This window comes from Dendrobates tinctorius, unplaced genomic scaffold, assembly GCF_039654945.1.
Source record: "Dendrobates tinctorius isolate UK_male_01 unplaced genomic scaffold, ASM3965494v1 ptg000145l, whole genome shotgun sequence".
Lineage (NCBI taxonomy): Eukaryota > Metazoa > Chordata > Amphibia > Anura > Dendrobatidae > Dendrobates > Dendrobates tinctorius.
In genome coordinates this window covers 11,031,273-11,039,325 of record NW_027361812.1, presented here as the reverse complement: position 1 = coordinate 11,039,325, position 8,053 = coordinate 11,031,273, and the positions used below count along the sequence as shown (strand labels likewise).

Below are 8,053 nucleotides of genomic sequence, written 5' to 3'. Positions count from 1 at the left end.
AAAGAACCTAGACTTGTTTGATGTCTACGAACTCGTAAACTCGTAATGACCTGGAGAATCATAATGACAGATCAGTTTTAGCATTTAGTGGACATGGTAAAATAGCAAAACAAAAAACAATCGTGGAATTGAACTTTTTTTGCAATTTCCTGTTTTCCAGTACACTATATGGCAAAACCAATGGTATCGTTCAAAAGTAAAACTCGTCCCGCAAAAAAAACAAGCCCTCACATGGCCGTATTGACAGAAAAATAAAAGTTATGGCTCTGGGAAGAAGGGGAGCAAAAAACGGAAATGCAAAAATGGAAAAACCCAAGGTGGTGAAGGGGTTAAATTTCACCCGTGTTGTTATTTAAAATTGATTTAATATATTTGGTGTTATGCATAGATGTTATGGCTTTCTTTCTGTTCCTACAATGTTTTCTTGCTTCTTTTTTAGGGCAATTTCACACATCAGTGTCTCCGGTACGTGTAGAGACAGTTTTCTCACGTACCGGTAACACTGACACACGTAGACACATTCGAATGAATGTGTCTATGCAGATGTCAGCGTGTTTTCACGGACCGTGTGTCCGTGTGCAAAACACGCTGACATGTCCGTTTTTGTGCAACAGCACGGATCACACGGACCCATACAAGTCAATGGGTCCGTGTAAACACGTACCGCACACGGATGCTGTCCGTGTGCTGTACGTGTACGTTTTTAAAAATCAAAGGGTTAACATTGAAAATAATTTTTCAAAAACACGGACACACGGACAGCACACGGACAGCACACGGATGGTACACACGGACATACGGATAGCACACGGATGGCATACGTATGCACATTACTTTACCACTTGTTGCCGAAATGGAGGCTGAAGTAGGGGTCCTGCTTCTTCACTGATAGCTGTAGATTGCTCTGGAGAGCATGTGGACCATGCCATGAAGAGGCTTTCACAAGGGACCTTTGCGCCGATTCTACATCCTGGATTATGGTGTGAGATGGCATAATGTACGGTTGCCGGAGACCCTCTACTTTTCATTCCATGTGCCTCTCCCGGTGCCTGCGCACTGCAGGACTCTGCTCTGCCCTCAACAGGGCAGAGCAGTGCACCTGCGCAGGAGCCACGACAGGCAGCAAAGAAGAGGACGTCACCATTAGAAGATGGGAGGCGCTGGACTGGACCACGACACCCATCAGACCAAAACTGGACCTGGACTGCCCCTGGGTGAGTATAATGTAACTCATTTTTCTTATCTTTCAGGTTACATCGGGGGCTTATTTACAGCATTACAGAATGCTGTAGATAAGCCCCCTGATGGCGGTGCCAGCAGATGATACTCGAAAAATGGGGTGACAGATTCCCTTTAAATGCTTAGGAAGCCTTTGCAGTTGTTTTTTTGTCAATTAACTGAGATAATGACTTTTGGGTTTTCATTGGCTGTAAGCCATAATCATCAACATTAACAGAAATAAACACATGAAATAGATCACTCTGTAATGACTCTATATAATATATGAGATTCGCTTTTTGTATTGAAGAACAGAAATAAATTAACTTTTTGATGATATTCTAATTTTATGAGAAGCACCTGTATGTTCTCAGAGACTAGTTAACGTTTTACCCATATTTTTGAGAATTTGGTGCATCTCAGTCTCAAAATTCTGTGGCTTCCGTTGTGATAGTCGCTTCTGTGGCTTCTTCTACTGGCTTGATCAAAGTATAAGGAAGAAGATTTAAGTGATGATGACAGAGTGGAGGGGTTTGAGTCTTGCATGGTCTGACATATACACGATATTCCTGCGTTAAGCTTCTCACTTCTTCATTTATCACTGGGGAGATTTTGAATAAGAGTGGAGAACAAGTGCGGTAAGTAACAAATGTAACTATTGTACTACACAGTTATATCATTACACTCATTATAATGAGTGTAATGACACATTTATTATTGATTCTAAATATTATTTTAATTTTTTTAATTAATATGACTATTTTTTGTTTCCCGTTTTGGGGCTTATTGTTCTTCTTTTGCTATTTAGTTTTGATCATTATAAATGATGATTATTATTATGCTCCTATCTATAAAGATATATAAATCAATGTCTAAAGTGTTAATGGGATGAACCGTATAACTAATAATAATAATAATCTTTATTTTTATATAGCACTAACATATTCTGCAGCGCTTTACAGTTTGCACACATTATCATCACTGTCCCCGATGGGGCTCACAATCTAAGTTCCCTATCAGTATGTCTTTGGAGTGTGGGAGGAACCCCACGCAGACACGGGGAGAATATACAAACTCCTTGCAGATGTTGTCCTTGGTGGGATTCAAACCCAGGACCACTAACCACTGAGCCACCGTGCTGCCCACACTAATAATAACTACTATTAGAAATAATTATTCTCAGTCTATTAAAGGTCATCAATTGACCCCTATTGTAATATGTATCAGAAATCTTATTTTCTTGCAAAAAAAAAAATGTGTCTCAGGATTTAAATGTATGATAATTGATGAAAGACAGGTCCAGTTTCTGGGATCTTCCTTTGTGTAATCTGAATTTTTGGGACCCTTCCAGTCCTCTTCATCGTATTTTCTCCTAGAAACGCTTTTTGTAAAGAATGCCAGTGTGATATCTCATATTGTGGAACATGCCATGGTTACTTACCCGACAGCTTTCATTTATGTCAAAAGAGGAAAGAAATTTCTTATGTCCCTCCATGGCGTAGCAGACCCCCATAGAGGTACAGTGTGGGGCTCATAGCAAATTATGGGTGCCGCAATATAGGTGTGTACAGCACTGATTCACAGTTATTCCATGAGCAAAAAATTAGCACAGAAGGAATCAATATCTGGATTAGGAAAATTTATGATTACGATGATTAGGAACATATTTGTGCAACAGATAAACAAAAATGTTTAGAATTTATGCCCCAGGACAACCAGTGATTTTTACAGAAAAGGCAGATATTCCTTTACCCAACACGATACTAGTGAAGTGGTGATGAGTATCACAATATTTGGTGACATTCTGCTTCAACATTTTCACTTGTTTTTTTTCCATAAAAAATCTCTAGTTGGAGTTAAAAAAATATTTTGTCATATTCTGGTCATATGCAAACCATTGTGTATGGTTCCAACATACTGTAATTAATCTGTTGTTAGTTTCTCGGATCCAATACATTATTGGGAGAAGAGTAGAGGGAATTAATTGAAAACCTAATATCTATGCATGAATGTACAGTATGTATCTATGTATTCCTTCATGAAAGTCATCATGACACCAGCTTGCAATAGAGGTCTAGATTGTAAGGGTACATTTAGAAGACCACTGGTAAGCTATTTTTTAATTTTACTTATGTAGCGCCATTATATTCCACATCGTTTGACAGACATTATCACCATCACTGTCCCCATTGGGGCTCACAATTCAAATTCTATATCAGTATGCCTTTGGAGCATGAGGGGAATGAAACCAATGCAAACAAAGAGAGCAAATACAAACTCCTTGTAGATGTTGACCTTGGTGGAATTTTAAACCCAGGATCTCAGCGCTGTAAAGTCACTGTGCTACAAAATGCATGTAGTTGATTGGTGGTCATTTAATATCCTTTTTAGGTCAGAGTCACACTAGAGAGAAATACGGACGAGTGAGAGGTGCAAAAACAACGCATTGCACTCGGACCAATGTTAATCTACAGGGCAGCTCCCATCAGCCGTTTTTTTCTCTGCCGTATTTTACAGGTTGAGAAAATCGCAGCATGCTGTTATTGTCAGCATATTCCTCCAAAAATACGCCAATGCAAGTCTATGGGGGCGAGAAAACTATGGATTACACACGGACCAAACGTGTGACTTGCAAGAAATATGCATCGGTGTCCTTTAACAAAAGCCGGCAATTCATTTTGTGATACAGTAAAATCACACTGACATGTGTAATAAAGAATAGAAAGAATAGATATATACACATAGAATACATACATATATATATAAATATATACAGACATGTCATTGAGTCACATATATATATACTGTATATATATATATATATATATATATATATATATATATATATATATATATACACTCACTGGCCACTTTATTAGGTACACCATGCTAGTAACGGGTTGGACCCCCTTTTGCCTTCAGAACTGCCTCAATTCTTCGTGGCAGAGATTCAACAAGGTGCTGGAAGCATTCCTCAGAGATTTTGGACCATATTGACATGATGGCATCACACAGTTGGCGCAGATTTGTCGGCTGCACATCCCTGATGCGAATCTCCCGTTCCACCACATCCCAAAGATGCTCTATTGGATTGAGATCTGGTGACTGAGGAGGCCATTTGAGTACAGTGAACTCATTGTCATGTTCAAGAAACCAATCTGAGATGATTCGAGCTTTATGACATGGAGCATTATCCTGCTGAAAGTAGCCATCAGATGCCTGTTCTTAGCTGAGAGGAGTGGTACCCAGTGTGGTCTTCTGCTGCTGTAGCCCATCTGCCTCAAAGTTCGACGCACTGTGCGTTCAGAGATGCTCTTCTGCCTACCTTGGTTGTAACGGGTGGCAATTTGAGTCACTGTTGCCTTTCTATCAGCTCGAACCAGTCTGCCCATTCTCCTCTGACCTCTGGCATCAACAAGGCATTTCCGGCCACAGAACTGCCGCTCACTGGATTTTTTTTCTTTTTCGGACCATTCTCTGTAAACCCTAGAGATGGTTGTGCGTGAAAATCCCAGTAGATCAGCAGTTTCTGAAATACTCAGACCAGCCCTTCTGGCACCAACAATCATGCCACGTTCAAAGGCACTCAAATCACCTTTCTTCCCCATACTGATGCTCGGTTTGAACTGCAGGAGATTGTCTTGACCATGTCTACATGCCTAAATGCACTGAGTTGCCGCCATGTGATTGGCTGATTAGAAATTAAGTCTTAACACACAGTTGGACAGGTGTACCTAATAAAGTGGCCAGTGAGTGTATATATATACACATTTCATAGAGTTCTACATAGCAGAATAGCCGCTAAATCAATTATCAGCTTCTGTAAAATCATTACAAAACCAGACATGAAATGACACATGGTTTACATACAGTAAACCATTTCATTTCATTTAGTTTTTTATATGTCTTTGACTAATAATTAGATTAGGGTATGTGTGTAAAATTTTGGACATGTGTTAAATTAAGGGGTTTATTCATTGAATAAAATTGTGTGGGCTCCCGCAGTAATTTCTCCGCCAGAGAGGGAAGGCCAGTGAGTGGGGGCAGATATTAATAGCCTAGAGAGGGACCATTGTTCCCCCCGGCTAAAAAAAATCTGCCCCCAGATTCAGGGATGAGATCTGAATCTGAGTATGCGCCGCCCCCAGCGGCCATTATCCCAGAGGCCACCGCATCACAGCAATGGAGCTGCCGCGGACTCCGGGCTTTGGGGAAATGCCGACGAAGCCCCAACACTGCACAAAGAGCTGCCACCGCTGCCCCCCAGCACAGAGCCCCCACGCTGCACAAAGAGCAGCCACCGCCACCAACCCCCAGCACAGAGACCCGCAGAGAGCACCGCTGCCACAAATGAGGTAATAGGGGGATACTCCACTTACACCTTCCCTGTGAGATGCCATCTCCCTTCATCATCGGGACCACACACCCCCACCATATGCAGATTGCTCCGCACCCACCCTATATGACGACACCCGGTGTGTAAGACGACCCCCGACTTAAGAAGATTTTCAGGTGTTAAAATATCGTCTTATACACCGGAAAATATGGTAATTAAAATTTTTTTTAATGAAATAATCACACAAAGTTTTTGACCACATTTATTAAACTGCTAATCCAAAAAAAGCCCTTGTTCTGTAAAAAAATAAAATAGAAAACCAACAATATACATACCTTTCCGCTGTTCAGTCAGGTCCCCCGCTGCAATCCATCACAAGGGGTTAACTAGTTTACAACGGGGACCGATGCTAATGCGACCGACCCCGCTGTAAACCACTGCAGAATGAATGAATTCATCTCTGCGAAGTCTCTCCGGCTGACCAAAGATGAACTAATAAGAGTGGGAAAGTTTCTGAACTTTTTCCCATGCTCATCAGTTCACCTCAGGTCAGTTGGGGACTCCGCGCAGCCTCAGTGATGTCAGCGGTTAAGAGAAGCCGACCTCACTTGCATGATCGCTCTGTGCATGCATAAACAACAAACATATAATTAAAATGAATCAATAGTTTTGCGCAAATGACAGGTGCACTGAGTGAATAAATTACTCTAAAAGCATGATAACGGGTAATAACAGATTATTCTGGTCAATGTGCAGTTTCCTTTACCTTGCTTAGGTCCTGTGGTGTTCAGGTCCTGTGGAGCTGTTGCCGAGATCTTATTCTTGCGGGAAAAGTAGTTGTAAAAATGTCAAATAGATCCGGTTGTCAAGTCTATGAGTAATAGTTAATTATAAGCAACGTTGCAGCGATGTCCCGGCCGGTGACACGCTGTTAATCTGTGTCCTGCGGTACTTGGTAGAGCACGTGTCAGCGTGTGTACCGATTACCGGACCTGATGAAGGAAATCGATGTAATTTCCGAAACACGTAGGAAATGGCTCTGTTCTTTCTCCACTGTGAATAGTATGCACAGTCTGATTCCAAGCTAGTCACGTGGCTGAAGACGTCATTGAATCTGCACAGGTCCGGTAATCGGTACACGCGCTGACACGCGCTCTGCCAAGTACCGCAGGACACAGATTAACAGCGTGTCACCGGCCGGGACATCGCTGCAACGTTGCTTATAATTAACTATTACTCATAGACATGACAACCGGATCTATTTGAGATTTTTACAACTACTTTTCCAGCAAGGATAAGATCTCGGCAACAGCTCCACAGGACCTGAACACCACAGGACCTAAGCAAGGTAAAGGAAACTGCACATTGACCAGAATAATCTGTTATTACCCATTATCATGCTTTTAGAGTAATTTATTCACTCAGTGCACCTGTCATTTGCGCAAAACTATTGATTGATTTTATATCTGAGTTTTATTGGTCCTTGGTCTAGACCCTTGTTTTGCAACATCTCTCAGGGAGGTTATATGCGTCACGAATTTTATCCTTTTGAAACATATAATTAACAAGCTTAAAAATAATTTTGGCCGACGAACGAGCCATAAATGTATTCCAAGAGCCACCATTTTTTTGATAAAAAATTTTCTCCAGGACAGTGGAGTTTCCATAGGTGCTAAATTTTCTCCTTTGGTTGCCAACCTAGTCATGGCATGGTGGGAAGATCGCTTTGTATACAACATTCAGAATCCTTTATGTACTTCTATTGTTATTTATGCCAGATTCATAGATGACATATTGATTATTTGGAGTGGACCAACATCTGATATTTCATCTTTCCTGCAATATCTCGATAATAATCTAATTTATAATTTACTAGTTCTTTTGATACTAGCTAGAGGTGAGCGAATTTGTTCTGGTTCCCTCTTGCCTCTCCATATGCTGCATGAGCCACAAACAGCCTCCCAATATATACTGCATGAGCCCCACACAGCCTCCCAATATATACTGCATGAGCCCCACACAGCCTCCCAATATATACTGCATGAGCCCCACACAGCCTCCCTATATACTGCATGAGTGCCACACAGCCTCTCTTTATAGAGCATGAGCCCCAAACAGCCTCTCCATATACTGCATGAGCCCCACACAGCCTTTATATATGCTGCATGAGCCCCAAACAGCCTCTATATATGCTGCATGAGCCCCACACAGCCTCCCAATATATACTGCATGAGCCTCAAACAGCCTCTATATATGCTGCATGAGCCCCATACAGCTTTCCTATATATTCTGCATGAGCCCCACACAGCCTCTATATATGCTGCATGAGCGCCACACAGCCTCTCCATATACAGCATGAGCCCCACACAGCCTCTATATATGCTGCATGAGCCCCAAACAGCCTCTATATATGCTGCATGAGCCCCACACAGCCTCCCAAGATATACTGCATGAGCCTCAAACAGCCTCTATATATGCTGCATGAGCCCCACACAGCCT

At 41.7% G+C, this 8,053-nt stretch overlaps 1 protein-coding gene across 2 annotated transcripts in view; it reads left to right on the top strand.

Moving 5' to 3' along the window:
• The first annotated feature begins 1,724 nt into the window (after positions 1–1,724).
• The window catches only part of ITGB7 (integrin subunit beta 7), a 173,852-nt gene continuing 167,523 nt past the window's right edge, over positions 1,725–8,053 (top strand). For both annotated transcript variants that reach the window (XM_073546181.1, XM_073546180.1), the window contains exon 1: positions 1,725–1,856. The gene's annotated coding sequence lies outside the window, so the exon portion shown is untranslated. The remainder of the gene's footprint in view (positions 1,857–8,053) is intronic.